The following is a 15857-nucleotide window of genomic DNA, read 5'->3' on the forward strand; positions in this document are numbered from 1 at the left end:
GACCCTATAGGACAGAGTAGAACTGTCCTATATGGTTTCCGAGGAGTGGCTGGTGGATTTGAACTGCCGATCTTTGGTTAGCTGTCAAGCTCTTAACCACTATGCCACCAGGGCTTCAAAAAATATGGAACGTTTCATGAATTTGCGTGTCATCCTTGCTATGAGTCAGAAATGACTTGATGGCCACAGGGGGTTTTATGTAGCCACAACCCACTTAAAAAATAAAAAACAGTATATTATATATAAATATACACACACGCATACACATATATATATATATATACATATATATAGACAGAGATTTATCTCAGGGAAATAGCTCACACAGTTGTAGAGGCTGGCAAGTCCCAAGTACGTGGGTCAGACATCAGGCTGGAAGCTTCTCCTGACTCATTTAGCTGCACGGGCTGATGAACCCAAAGATCAGAAGGTAAGATGAAAGAATGCTGGCTCACAGGCTGTGGAGGCTGATGAATCCCAAGATCAGTAAGCAATATGACAAGCTGCTGGCTCAAGTTCCAAGATTTGGAGGTCAGATGATGATGAACCGGATGTAGAATTCACAGCGAGCAAAAGCCAGCGAGCTTTGCCAGAACCTCCATATATATTGGATGCAGGCCACACACCTGAGGAAAATTGCCTTACAACTGATTGGCTGATCACATCAGATAACATCATGGGGGTGATTACATAATATCACAAAATGGAGGATAACTACATCATTACATAACTGCCAAAATACATCATTACATAACTGCCAAACCACTGAGAATCATGGCCCATCCAAGTTGACACACAACCTTAACCATCACAGTCCACCCCTTGTCAGCTTGGCACCTGTACACAGCTCCTTAAACCATAAACAATCTCTAAGTAAAGACAATTACAAAGTCATACTTGTGCCTAACATGATACAACTAACATGCGTACAACTGAAAATGCACTAGCTCTGTTTACATTTTATATTTTATAAATAAAGAAAATGGAAATATTTAATGTGCACATATAAGGAAGGAATACTAATAACAATTTCAGTCCTCATGTCTACAACTGGTCATGTAGTGGTAACTCATAGTTAGAACCACCTTATTCCACCACCCATTCCATATTCCCTCTGCCTCAGCAAGCATCTCATGATGGTTGTGGTTCTTTGCCTGGTGGGGGGATCCAAACCTTCATTACTGAAGGATCTAGGCCATTAGTAGGCATGTCAGAACTGGGTTGCTGTAGTTTTCCATTGACTTTATTCACAGGGCATGGTAGTATTAAGAGATGTTCTAAGGGATCTTCTGTTATTCAGACATACTCTTCTTTACCTCCATTATGTAACATCAATCTTGGTAGTCAGGATCAATCACACCACCCAGTATAGTAACTCACTCTTTGCCTGTTGATCCAGAGGCGTAAGGGGCTCAAAGTGGCCAGACAGCATTCTTAGCTTCCAGTTCAATGGTGTAAAAACGGTGTGGGGGCAGTGTCTGACCTGAACACCACAAGGAGGAAGCAGAACAAAGATCAACAGCACAAGGCTACTCCCACAAGGTGGAGGCCAGAAAAGCCTCCTCTCTCTGTCATCTTTACTAATTCTGACACCAACCATCCCTCGCACAGCACTCTCTACTTCTCTGCTGGGTTCAATAATTCATTGTAATGGCCACACAGAACTCACAGACAATACTCACAATTATGGGGTTTATTAGGGAAGTAACAGTTACATTTCAGGCTCAGGTACACTCAAGATACAGTTCTTCCATCAGGATAACCTCTTCCCAGCTGAGCTCGCAGGCATGCCTCTTCCTGGCCCTCAGTTTCTGCCCAAAGGCACTCAGCTTTCTCTCTCCATGGGCCAAGAAGCCCACCACGCTGTCTCCTGCTGCTGGGTCCCTGCTGCTGGTATCTCCTTCCTTAGGGGTGGTGGTGAACCCCCTCCCCTCTCCACTCTGGAATTGGCTCTCTTTTAAGGCAAAATTGACCAATCCCCTTGGTAGGCCACAATTATCCTGTCACACAATCACCTGGGTGGGAGTTACAAGACCATGGCTAGAAAGGCCACACACAAAAGTAATTAATTCACTGCAAATGGAATCAGTGTTGAGTCTCCTAGTGGGAGTTTTCCTCCCTTTGGTACTAAGACCTCTAGACTTGCACAGCACAGAATCACAAGGACAGTAAGCAAAAATTTTACGAGTGTGTCACTAGGAGTAACAGTGGTGCCACTGACATTTCCACGCCTTGATTCCTGGACCCATGAATCCTGGCTATAGGAGAACAGCACAATATATTGGATGCTACTTTAGAGCATATACAGCCTCCTGGAGAACATTGCCCCAACCCTGCAAGGTATTGTCACCTAGATGGTGCCGTAGTCGTGTCTTTAGAAGACCATTCCATTGTTCTATTAAGCCAGCTGCTTCAGGATGATGGGGAACATGGTAAGACCAGTGAATTCCATGAACACGGACCCATTGCTGCACTCCATTTGCTGTGAAGTGAGTTCCCTGATCTGAGGTGACGCTGAGCGGGACAAGATGACGATAGATAAGGCATTCTATAAGTCCAGCAGTTGGTAGTTTTGGCAGAAGCACTGCGTGCAGCAAAGGCAAATCCATATCCAGAGTAAGTGTCTACTCCAGTAAGGACAAAATGCTACCCTTTCCATGATGGAAGCGGTTCAATGTAATGAATCTGCCACTAGGTTGCTGGCTAATCATCTCAAGGAATGGTGTCATATGAGGAACTCAGTGTTTGTCTCTGCTGCTGGCAGATTGGGTACTCAACACTGGCTGTAGCCAAGTGGGCCTTGGTGAGTGGAAGTTCATGTTGCTAAGCCCATGCAAAACCTCCACCCCTGCCACCATGGCCACTTTATTTATGAGCCCATTGGGCAATTACAGGAGTGGCTGGGGAAAGAGGATGACCGGTTTCCACAGAACACATCATTCTATCCACTTGATTGTTAAAATCTTCCTCTGCTGAGGTCACTGTTAGGTGAGCATTTACAAGAGAAACAAACATCTTCACTTCTTTTGCCCATTCAGAGAGGTCTATCCACATACCTCTTCCCCATACCTCCTTGTCACCAATATTCCAGTCATGTTCCTTCCAAGTCCCTGACCATCCAGCCAAACCATTGGCCACAGCCCATAAATCGGTATACAGTTGCACATCTGGCCATTTCTCCTTCCAAGCAAAGTGAACAACCAGGTACACTGCTCTGCCTATTGGGAGAATTTCCCTTCACCACTGTCCTTCAGGGTGGTCCCTGAAAGGGGCTGTAATGCTGCCGTTGTCCACTTTCGAGTGGTACCTGCATATGATGCAGAACCATCTATTAACCAGGAAGGAATTTTCTATTCCTCAGTTAACTTATCATAAGGAACTCCCCATGAGGCCATAGGTACAGACTGGCAGAGGGCAGGTAATGTGACAGAAGTGGACACCATGGAGATTTGGGCCACTTTCTCATGCAACTTACTTGTGCCTTAAGATCCTGCTTGGGTACGATCTCATATATACCACCTCCATTTAATGATGGAGTATAGCTGTGCACGTTCAACTTTATGGCTCTTGGGTTAGACAACACCCAGTTCATGATGGGCAACTCAGGCTGCATAGTGACGTGGTAGCCCATGGTTAAGCGTTCAGTCGCTGCAAAACCCAGCAACAAGCCAAAAACTGTTTCTTAAAAGGAGAAGAGCTATCTGCAGACGATGTTAAGGCTTTGCTCCAAAATCGTAGGGGTCTGTCCTGTGATTCACCAAGGTGGGCCTGCCAAAGACTCCAAACAGCATCTCTCTCTGCTACTGACACTTCAAGCGCCATTGGATCAGCCAGATCATACGGCCCAAGTGGCAAAGCAACTTGCACAGCAGCCTGTACCTGTTGCAGAGCCTTCTCTTGTTCTGGGCCCCACTCAAAACTAGCAGTTTTTTGAGTCACTCGATAAATAAGCCAGAGTAGCACACCCAAATAAAGGATATGTTGCCTCCAAAAACCAAAAAGACCCATCAGGTGTGGTGCCTCCTTTTTAGTTGGGCGGGGGGGGGGGGAAGCTGCGATCACTTATCTTTCACTTTAGAAAGAATATCTTGACAAACCCCACACCACTGGACACATAGAAATTTCACTGAAGTGGAAGGCACCTGAATTTTTCTCAGGTTAATTTCCCAACCTCTAGCACACAAACGTTTTACCAATCAGCCCAGAGTCACTGATGCTTCTTCCTTACTAGGTCCAATCAGCATAATTTCATCAATGCAATGGACCAGTGTGATGTCTTGTGAAAGGGAAAGGTGATCAATTTCCCTGCAGACTAAATTATGACACAGGGCTGGAGAATTGATATACTCCTGATGTAGGACAGTGACAGTGTATTGCTGGCCTTGTCACCTGAAGGCAAACTGCTTCTTGTGTTCCTTTAAAACCAAAACCGAGAAAAAGACATTGGCCAGATAAATAGCTGCATACCAGGTATCAGGAGATGTATTAATTTGCTCAAGCAATGAAACCACATGTGGAATGGCAGCTGCAATTGGAGTCACCACCTGGTTAAGTTTACAATAATCCACTGTCATTCTCCAAGATCCATCTGTTTTTTGCACAGACCAAATAGGTGATTTTAATGGGGATGTGGTGGCAATAATCTCTGAAATCCCTCCAGGAATGCAGTATTGCTTTTGGTTTAGTATTTTCCTAGGTAGGGGCAGTTTGAATGGCTTCCACTTGACCTTTCCTACCATATTAGCCCTCACTCCACTTTTCAGAGGTCCAATAGGGATTCTCTCAGTTGCTGACTATATCTATTGCAATTATGCATTCTGGAACTGTAAATCATTACAGCATGGGTTTGGGGACCCACTGGACCCACTGGGAGATGAACCTGAGCTAAGACTCCATTAATAACCTGACCTCTGTATGCCCCTACTCTGACTGGTGGGTCACTGTGATGTTTTGGGTCTCCTGGAATTAGTGTCAGTTCAGAGCCAGTATCCAGTAATTCCCAAAAAGTCTGATTATTTCCTTTTCTCCAATGAACAGTCACTATTTTAAAAGGCTGTAGATTCCTTTGGGGAAGGCTAGGAGAGAGATTAACAGCATAAATTTTGGCAGTGTAGTGGGGTCCTTCCTCTGGGGACCCAGCCTCCCCTCTATTCAAGAGGTTGTGGGTCTCCAACAGGCTCAAGTCTGAGAATGGATTCAAGGGCCGTGACTCTAGTCTGGTGATTCGAGTTACACTGCCATTCACTAGACCTAGAATTCTTCCACTTGTATGGATCAAGTAACTATTTAGTAGATTTCCCATCTATTTCTCTCCTAGGGACACCATGATGAAGTAGCCAATGCCATAAGTCCATAAGAGACAGCCTATTCTGATTACTGCTTTAAATCTACTGTCCATAAGGTAACCAGACCCACCTTGTTTTTGTTGATTGAGTGCTGACACTTGGCCTCTACCAGCACAGGGTCCAATCAACCCCTTTGTAGTTAGCTGTCTTAATTCAATTAGGGCAGTTCCTACTGTCAAATCTGACTTAGATAAAATAGCAATCACAGAAGTCTTCAAGGATGCTGGGGCTGCCTTCACAAATTTGCTTACCATTGTGGTAAAGTGTGTGGCCTCTGGCACTCCATCTGTGGATCTGTGGGTCTAACATGATAAATCCACTCTAACATGCCAATTTCCCTAAGCCTTTGGATACCTCCTTGTACAGAATATGTAGGCAGGTTTGGTACTCCAATTTGATTTAGTGTAGGCCACCATATAATCCATGCTTCAATGAACCAAACAAACTATTAGATACTTTCCTAACCTCTCGAGCTGCAACACTGAATGAAGGATCTGTGATCAAACTTTATGTTCCTTGCACCATTATCCCACACCCTTAATAGCCATTCCCACACATATTCCCCAGTTTTCTGTCTGTATGTATTAGAAAAGTCAATCAGTTCTTTCGGAGTGTAGCGTACATCCTCCTGGGTCACTCTTTGTACTTTACCTTTTGAGGCTTCCTGGGACTTAAGTCTAGCTATAGGTCTGGAAGCAAAAAAAGGAGAAAACTGATCACCAACTTTATATGGAAAGGAAAGAGACCTCTGAAAAGGAAAACATTATTGAAGAAAAAGAACAAAGTAGGAGGCCTCACACTACCCAATCTCAGAACCTAATGTACAGCCACAGTAGTCAAAACAGCCCGGTAGTGGTACAGCAACAGACACATAGACCAATGGAACAGAATTGATAACCCAGACATAAATCAATCCACCAACAGTCAGCCAATCTTTGACAAAGGACCAAAGTCCATTAAATGGGGAAAAGACAGTCTTTTTAACAAATGGTGCAGCAAAACTGCAGGTCCATTCGTAAAAAAATGAAACAGGACTCATACCTCACAGCATACATAAAAACTAACACAAAATGGATCGAAAACCTAATTATAAAACCTAAAACGTTGAAGATCATGGAAGAAAAAATAGGGAAAATTCTAGGGGTCCTAAAACATGGCATAAATTCAATGTAAACCATAATTAACAATGTACAAACACCAGAAGAGAAACTAGATAACTGGGAGCTCCTAAAAATTAAACACTTACTTATGCTTATCAAAAGACTTCACCAAAAGAGTAAAAAGAGAACCTACAGATTGGGAAAAAGTTTTAGCTATGACATATCTGACAAGGGTTTAATCTCTAAAATATATAGACTGCTTAAACCCCTCAATAACAAAAAGACAAATAATCCAATTAAGAAGTGGGTAAAGGATAAGAACAGACACTTTACCAAACAAGACATTCAGGTGGTATTTCATGGATTGAATTGTGTCCCCCAAAGATATCTGTCAACTTGGCTGGGTCATGATTCCCAGTATTGTATAATTGTGTACCATTTTGTAATCTGATGTGATTTCCTTATGTCTTATAAATTCAATCACTATGATCTAATAAGATGGATTAGTGGCAGTTATACTGATGAGGTATACAAGATTTGATAGTGTCTTAAGCCAATCTCTTTTGAGATATAAAAGAGAGAAGCAAGCAGAGACACGTGGGGACCTCAAACCATCAAGAAAGCAGTGCTGAGAGCAGAGTGCCTCCTTTGGACCTGAGGTTCCTGCGCTGAGATGCTCCAAGACCAAAGGAAGACTGATGCATCACAAGGACTTTCATCCAGAGCCGACAGAGAAAGAAAGCCTTCCTCTGGAACCAATGCCTTGAATTTGGACTTGTAGCCTACTAGACTGTGAGAGAATAAATTTCTCTTTGTTAAAAGCCATCCACTTGTGGTATTTCTGTTATAGCAGCACTAGATGACCGAGACAGGTGGCTAACAGACACATGTGGAAATGCTTGCCATCATTAGCCATTAGAGAAATGCAAATCAAAACTACAGTGAGATACCATCTGACCCTAATACTACTCGCACCAATCAAAAAAACAGAAAATAACAAATGCTGGAGAGGTTGTGAGGAGATTGGAACTTTTATGTACTGCTGGTGGGAATGTAAAATGCAAACGAATATGGAAAACGATATGGGGCTTCCTAAAAAAGCTAGAAATAGAAATACCATGCAATCCAGCAATACCATTCCTAGGAATATATCCTAGAGAGTAAGATCCATCACATGAATAGACATATGCACACCCATGTTCATGGCAGCATTATACACAATAGCAAAAAGATGGAAACAGCCTAAGTGCCCATCAACAAATGAATGGATAAACAAATTATGGTATATACACACAATGAAATACTATGCAGCAATAAAGAACAATGATGAATCCATGAGACCTCTCACAACATGGATGAATCTGGAGGTCATTATGCTGAGTGAAATAAGTCAGTCACAAAAGGACAAATATTGTATGAGACCACTATTATAAAAACTCAATAAAAAGTTTACCTGCAGGAAAAAAATATCTTTGGTGGTTACAAGGGAGGGGGAGGATGGAGAAGGGTAGTCACTAACTAGATAGTAGACAAGTGTTAACTTTGGTGAAGGGAAAGACAGCACACAGTATAGGGAAGTCAGCACAACCTGATGAAAGCAAAGCCATAGAAGCTTCCTAGATACGTCCAAACACTCTGAGGGATCAAGTTACTGGGGCCAAGGGCTGGGAACTGTGGTCTCAGGGGATATCTAGGTCAATTGGCATGACATAGTTCATAAAGAAAATAGTCTCCTTTGGTGAGTAGCATCTGGGGTCTTAAAAGCTTACGAGCAGCCATCTAAGATACATTTATTGATCATATCACGTTTGGAGCAAAGAGAATGAAGAAAACCAAAGACACAGGAAATTATTAGTCCAAAGGACTAATGGACCACATGAACCAAAGCTTCCACCAGCCTGAGCCCAGAACAACTAGATGGTGCCCGGCTACCACCACAGACCACTCTAACAGGGATCAGAATAGAGGGTCCCAGACAGAGCAGGAGAAAAATGTAGAACAAAATTCAAATTTGCAAAAAAAGATCAGACTTACTGGTCTCATAGAGACTGGAGGAACTCCTGAGACTATGGTCCCCAGACACCCTTCTAACTCAGAACTAAAGCCACTCTTGAAGTCCACCTTTCAATCAAAGAGTAGACAGGTCTATAAAACAAACAATAACACACTTGAGGAGTGTTCTCCTTAGTTCAATCAAGTATACGAGACTGGATACGTGACACCTGCTCAAAAGCAAAGATGAGAAGGCGGGAAGGGACAGGAAACCTGGACAAATGGACGTGAGGAACCTGGGGTGTAAGGGGAAAGAGGAGAGTGCTGACATATTGCAGGGACTGCAACCAATGTCACAAAAACAATTTGTGTATAAATTTGTGCTGTAAACTTTCACCTAAAACACAATTAAAAAATAAATAAATAATTTTTTTTAAAAAAGGGTGGTGGGGATGTGTGCTGAGAACACTCAACAATGTCTTGTAAGGCATCTGCCTCAAGCAATGCCACAGGCAACGACTCAGATGTCCTCCAGGTGATAGCTCAGAGAAAGGCTCTTTAGAGACAACTGGGTTAATGTCATCAGGTGAGTTGGAAGGGCTAATGCTTTTACTGGGGAGGGTGACTTAGCAGACAAAGATGGAGTAATCTCTTCAGATGAGAGTGAGAGGGCTGGTTCTGTTGGCAGAAGTGATTCAATGGAATTTAGGGGATCAGTGTCCCCAGCTTCCCAATTATCTGCCCATATGTCCCCTTCCCCATTTCTTCCCAATCAAGTCACTGATTTTAACTTCAGATACCATTCGAGGTTGGGAATTCAATTGGTGTCATAATTCAGCCACTCTTACGATACGATTCTGGATCTGGTTTCCAGCAATGTCAGCTCCATTACTACAAGAAATAAGACTTTCTTTCAGGGCACAAGTGGTGACTTTGAGGTCGTTTATGCTGTGTTTGAGCTGTGACTCTGAAACCCTAAGCTCATCTCTTTCTTTCACCATTTTGTCTAGCTAAAGTAGGACCAACCAACCTGCTTCCTTATACTTCTCTTTCTGACAAAATTGTAGAAAAGTATCAAACATGCGATTACTCAGAGCCTCTCCTCTCACCAATACTTGATGTATTGATGGTGATATTTTGTGTGTTTCTATTGCTGCCTCATGCCATGGATTAACAGTGCCCTCTTTACTACTGGAGGCAGAGTCATCAAAATCTTCAAGACTAACCAGACTTGAGAACCAATTTAGAAAATTCATTCTTACAATTTTATTTCTCTAGAATCACTCTTAGTACCAAATGTCTTAGGCTGGGTTCTCTAGAAAGGTAAAACCAGTGAAGCATATATATATATATATATATATATATATACGTAGAGAAAAAGATTTGTCTTAAGGAAATGGCTCACATGGTTGTAGAGGTTGGCAAATTCCAAGTCTGTGGGTCAGATATCAGGCTGGAAGCTTCTGCTGACTTATGTAGCTGCAAGTCCTGATGAACCCAAGATGAGGAGGTCAGACAGCAGGCTGCTGGCTCACAGCCTGCAGAGGCCAATGAATCCCAAGATTGGCAGGCAATACAGCAGGCTGCTGTCTCAAATCCCAAGAATTGGAGGTCAGATAATGATGAACTCGATGCAGGATCCAGAAAGAACAAAAGCCAATGAGCTTTGCTAGAATGTCCATATATATTGGATACAGGCCACACCCCCAAGGAAACTCCCCTTACAACTAATTGGTGATCACATCATATCACATAATGGAGGTGATTACATTATATGACAAAAATGGAGGATAACTACATCATTACATATCTGATAAAACACATCATTACATAACTGCCAAACCACTGAGTATCATGGCCCACCCAAGCTGACACACAACCTTAACCATCACAGTATCAGATGTGCCAAGACTAGCTTACAACTTCTCTGCTTCATAAGTTGAGGCAAGCTCTCCTGGAACTTGGCTGTTGTTATGAAATTCACTATCAAGTAGGGTGTGACGTCACTGCTATAAGTTTGAAGAAACTAGAGAATTCCATGTGAGGGATTGTGGTAGCTAGTCTCCAAAGATGGCTCCCCAATAAATTGCACCTTCCTGTAATTATGCCTTTGTGTAATTCCCTTCCCTTTAATCTGGGCTGATCTGTGACTTACTTTGAACAATAGAATATGGTAGAAGTGATGCTGGTGTGACTTTCAAGCCTGGGTCATTAGAAGCCTTGCAGCTTCAACCTGGGTCTTGGAATATTTACTCTGAGGGAAGCCAGCTGCCATGTAAGAAGTCCAACTACTTTGAAATCACCATTCACCATGCTGTGAGGAAGCCCAAACTAACGATGTGGAGAGGCTGCATGAAAAGAGAGAGATGCCTGAGCAGCCCCAGCTGTTCCAGCTATTTTGATGAGGCACCAAACAGATAAGTAAAAATGCTGTCTTAGTTATCTAGTGCTGCTATAACAGAAATACCACAAGTATTTTAAGCCTTAAGGAACATAAATTTGTTTTCTCACAGTTAGAAGGCTAGAAGTCTAAATTCAGGGCACTGGCTCTAGGGGAAAGCTTTTGTTCTCTGCTGGCTCTGAGGGAAGTTCCTTGTCTGTTTTCAGCTTCTGATCCTCAGTTCCTTGGCAATCTCCACATGACATTGATTTTCCCCAGTTTGTCCTTGCTTACTCCTGACCCTAAACTGATATAGCTTAATTAACATAACAAAGAAAATCCTATTTCCAAATGGGTTTATATCTACATGTATAGGGGTTAGAATTTACAACATGTATGTTTGGGAGACACAATTCAGTCCATAACAGATGCCGTCTTGGATGTCCAACCTTCAGACAACTGTAGCCCCAGCTGCTATCTGACTGTAACCACATGAGAGGCTCTAAGCACAAATCACCCAGCTGAACCCAGTCAATCCACACAGCTATGAGAAATAATAATAATGTGTTAGGTTTAGCCTCTAAATTTTGAGGTTTTACATGACTTAGCAGTAGACAGCCAGAATGTTGAGTTATGATCAGAGCATGCCACTGAAATAGTGCAAGAATAACAATCACTGAAGGAGAAAAATGTGGAATCTGTGACAAGATGTGGAGTTGAGCGTTAGGGATTGTGTGCTGACTTGGTGTCACTAGAACTTCTGGCTTGGAGGTGGAATCTCTCACTTCCCTGGCTGCCCAGGAGAGAGTATAAAGCAGACTGCAGAGTAGCAGCAACTCATATATTGAGTTCATAACTGTGTGTCAACAACAAAAAAGAATATTCCATGTTTTATTCAGATTGGACAGACAGCTACAGTGTTTCCTTCACCAGGAAGGCGATAGAGCTCAAGTTGGAACATCAGAGTAACTGGATCAGATCAGTGCTAGAAAGTTTAGAATGAAGCATGGCTAATCAATCTGGGATTTCATCGCAAACAAACAAAACAAACCAGTTGCCATCAAGTCAATTCCAACTCATGGCGACCCCGAGTGTGTCAGAGTAGAACTATACTCCATTGGATTTCAAGGCTGTCACCTTTTGGAAGCACAGCACCAGGGTTTATTCCCAAGGTGCCTCTGGGTGGGTTTGAACCACCAGTCTTTCAGCTAGCAGCCACACACTACTGTTTGAGTGTCCCAGAGACTCCCATCACAAACCAGAAAGGCTAAATTCTCACTCTTGCTGAAGTTAATCAGGGCTGATGAAAAAAAAATAGAAGAAGAAACCATGGCCATTCTCTTGGAACAAGTCCAACTAACAGAGGTCAGGTTTAGGGCACCAGGGTGCACAGTAGGGATCCTGAAGTTGCACCCCAGCATTGGTAATGGACATATGGGGGTTCCCAGCCATAGTAGGTGCCCCTCTGTCCCCAGAGCCAGACTGAGATGCATATGGGAGACTCTATACCTTAGTTTACTTCCAGTGTGGTTGGGTTGGTGGCAAATAGAATTGCTTTGGTCACTTAGCCACTTATTTCTTGACTTATCACAGACCCCAGCGTGGGGGAACATCAGTTTAGTGACACCTCCACCTTTCTCAGACTTTCAGGAGTTGGAGCTGTCCTCATGTTTGCTTTGGTGGTAGCATGGGTCATTTAGTGGCCAAAGGCCTCTGTGAAGGAAATAGCGCAACAAATGCAACATCCCTCATCTTGCTAGAGAGACTCTGGAGAAGGAAGGGATTAATGCAAAAAGAAATGAAGGCTGAGTCAGGGAGCACCTTCACAGGAACTGAGAGGAATCCTGATCAACCTGGGAATAGAAGGGCTGAGGTGGGGATGGGGCTCAGCAAAGTACCCCCAGGAGGTACAAATAAATATGCTTCCCCTTGTTGCAGAGGCCCACAAAGACATAAAGGCGGAGGGATAAAATTATGTATTCATTTGAACAGCTTTTCTCCCTTCTACTCTCCTCCCTCTGCCACCTCTCACTTCTTGCTAGATCAATTCTTGGTTATTGTTGTTGTTAGCTGCCATTGAGTCAGCCCTGGACTCATGGGGGCCCCATGCACAATTAGGTTGGACCATAGTGATCCATAGGGCTTTAATTGACTGATTTTCAGTAGTAGTTTACCAGGCCTTTCTTCCTAGACTATCTTAGTCTGGAAGCTCTGCTGAAACCTGTTCAGCATCACAACAACATGCAAGCCTACAGTGAGGTGCATTGGCTGGGAATCAAACCTCGGTCTTATGCATGGAAGGCGAGAATTCTACACTGAAACACCATGCCTTCCAATTCCTGGTTACTGGGTTCTAATGGGAGCCCTGGTGGCATAGTGGTTAAGAGCTTGGCTGCTAACCAAAATGTTCCCAGTTTGAATCCACCAGCCACTCTTTGGAAACAATATGGGGCAGTTCTTCTCTGTCCTATAGGGTTGCTATGAGTCGGAATCGACTTGATGGCAATGGGTTTTCAGGGTTCTAATGTGTACAGAATCTAGGTGCTAGGAAGAGAAAAAAATTACAGAATTCAGAAAGGCTAAATGGACTTGTATAATAAAAGATATAGGCAGAGAGGGGGAGAGGGAAAGAAGACAGAGGAGCTGTGTGAACTAAATTTTGGGGCAGTTTAGGGTATAAGGTACAGGATCCTGGGAATCTGCAATGGTGTGCAGGGGTGGGCAGAGAAAGAAAAAGAAAGAGATCAAGAAATACAATTTTTTATAGATGTTTTGCTGCATCTTTTTGTTGTTATTGTTGAGAATATAGACAGCAAAACATACACCAATTCAACAGATTCTACATGTACAATTCAATGACATTGATTACATTTCTCAAGTTTTGCAACTTTTCTCACTCCTTTTCTGAGTTGTTTTCTCCCCATTAACATAACTCACTGCCCCCTAAGGTTCCCGTCTAATCTTTCCAGTTGTTGTCAATTTGATCCCATATACTAGATCTTAAAAGAGAATAATGCTCAAGGCAGACATTCTTTCCTAGTTAAGCTAAACTACTGTTTGGTTTTAAGGAGACTTCAGAGTATATTTTTGATTTAAGGTTTAAAGATTATTTCAGGGGTTCATCCAGCCTCCATGGCTCCAAAAAACCTGGATTCCATGAGAATTTGAAATTCTAGTCTGCATTTTCCTCCCTTTGATCAGAATTCTTCTACAGAATCCTTGATCAAAATATTCGGTAATGGTAGCAAGGCACCATCTGGTTCTTCTGGTCTTGTGGTAAAGGAGGCAGTTGTTCATGGAGGCAATTAGCCACACATCTGTTTCCTCCTCCTATTCCTGACTCTCCTTTCTCTGTTGCTCCAGGGGAATAGAGACCAATTGTCATGACTTGGATGACCGCTTGCAAGCTTTTAGGATCCCAGGTTCTACACAATGAACTAGGAGGTAGAACAGAGTTTTGCTGTGTCTTAAGAGTACAAAACGTTCCCTCTTTAGCATTTACTCAAGAGACTACATAAATGTTCGGACTGCTTCCAATCATATTTTTATGTCATGTAGTTATTTCTTGGAATGTGACACCATGAAAAACTGAGCCATCTTGGGGTCCCATGTTTACATAGACTACATGATATTGAGCCATGTTCCCCACTTTTATTTATTTTTTTGATTTTATTGTGTTATATCTATATATTTCGATATTTGCCATTTCAACCATTTTTATGTGTACAATGCAGCAACATTAATTACATTCACCAGGTTGTGCAACCATCACCACTATCCACTTTCATTTCTTTTTTCATCATCCTTTAGAGAACCACTCAATCTTACAGGAAATACAATCAGAATGCTCCTTAGAAGTAAAGATGGTGAGAATTTGCCTCACTTAGTTTGGACACATCATTAGGAAAGACCAATCACTAGAAAAGGACATGATGGTTGGTAAAGTAGAGGGCCAGTGAAAATGAAGAAAACCCTCACTGAGATGGATTGACACAATAGCCACAACAATGGGCTCAAACACACCAACGATCATAAAGATGGAGCAGGACTAGGCAACATGTAGTTCTGTCGTACGTAAGGTTGCCATGAGTCAGTGCTGACTTCAAGGCAACTAAAAACAACAACCGAAACTCAGTACCCCTTAAGTAATAAGTCCCCATGAGCCACTGTTTTTCGTAAACAATAGTCAGTGATGATCTTGCTGCTGTCCAGTTTTTACTGAGAAGCAGAAAAAGTGTGGCTAGCTTTCATGACTGAAGGAGAGAGAAGCCTATGTATCACTCCTGAAGGGCAACAAAGGCTTCGATTTCTCCCTCTTCCCAACTGTGTGGCTAAAAGCCTGGACCTTCTGGTTGTGATCTAAAGCTTGAATGTAAATCGAGCCTTTTTTTATTCTGTGGAAACCTCTCATAATGTTAAATGAGTGAGAGGAAAATAAACATTTCAGTTAACTAGCCCTCAGTTTGGACTACAGACTGCATAATGGCAAAGAGGGAGTGGTTTGGTGTACTTTCTCAGATTTATTCCACTGCTTTATTTTTACTGGGTTGTCTTTATTGAATGACTGCTTCAGGTTGAAGGCTGAGGACAAAGTCTTTGTGACTCTTCTCCAGCTGGAGAAACTGGAGGCCTCTTTGTTTTGAATAGTAATGCCATCATACTAAATGTACTTTACTCTGGCAAGTGGGATGGTTAATTGACGAACTCAGATGGAAGGCCTAGTTCTAGAGACAAAAAAAATGAAAGGGAAATGTGCAGGGCGGTCCAGAGAGTTCAGCTGGCAGGAAAGCCGCTCTCTGGCACCTCTGATGGAAACTTGGTTGAAAAGGAGACAGCCCCCTTAAGCAGCAATAAGCCAGAGGAGTAGCTGCTTGCTAGTTTTATGCCCTCTGAGCAATTAGAGCCCTTCAGCTCCCGTCCCCAGAGCCCCATCGTGTCTGCCGACTGGGGAGAACCAGACGGCACAGATCTCTTCTGAGACCCACCAAGCTTCTCCTTAATTGTTTGAAAAATTGCACTGGATCCCAGACAGCTACTGCT

This window comes from Trichechus manatus, unplaced genomic scaffold (genome assembly GCF_000243295.1).
Source record: "Trichechus manatus latirostris isolate Lorelei unplaced genomic scaffold, TriManLat1.0 scaffold00188, whole genome shotgun sequence".
Taxonomy (NCBI): Eukaryota; Metazoa; Chordata; class Mammalia; order Sirenia; family Trichechidae; genus Trichechus; species Trichechus manatus.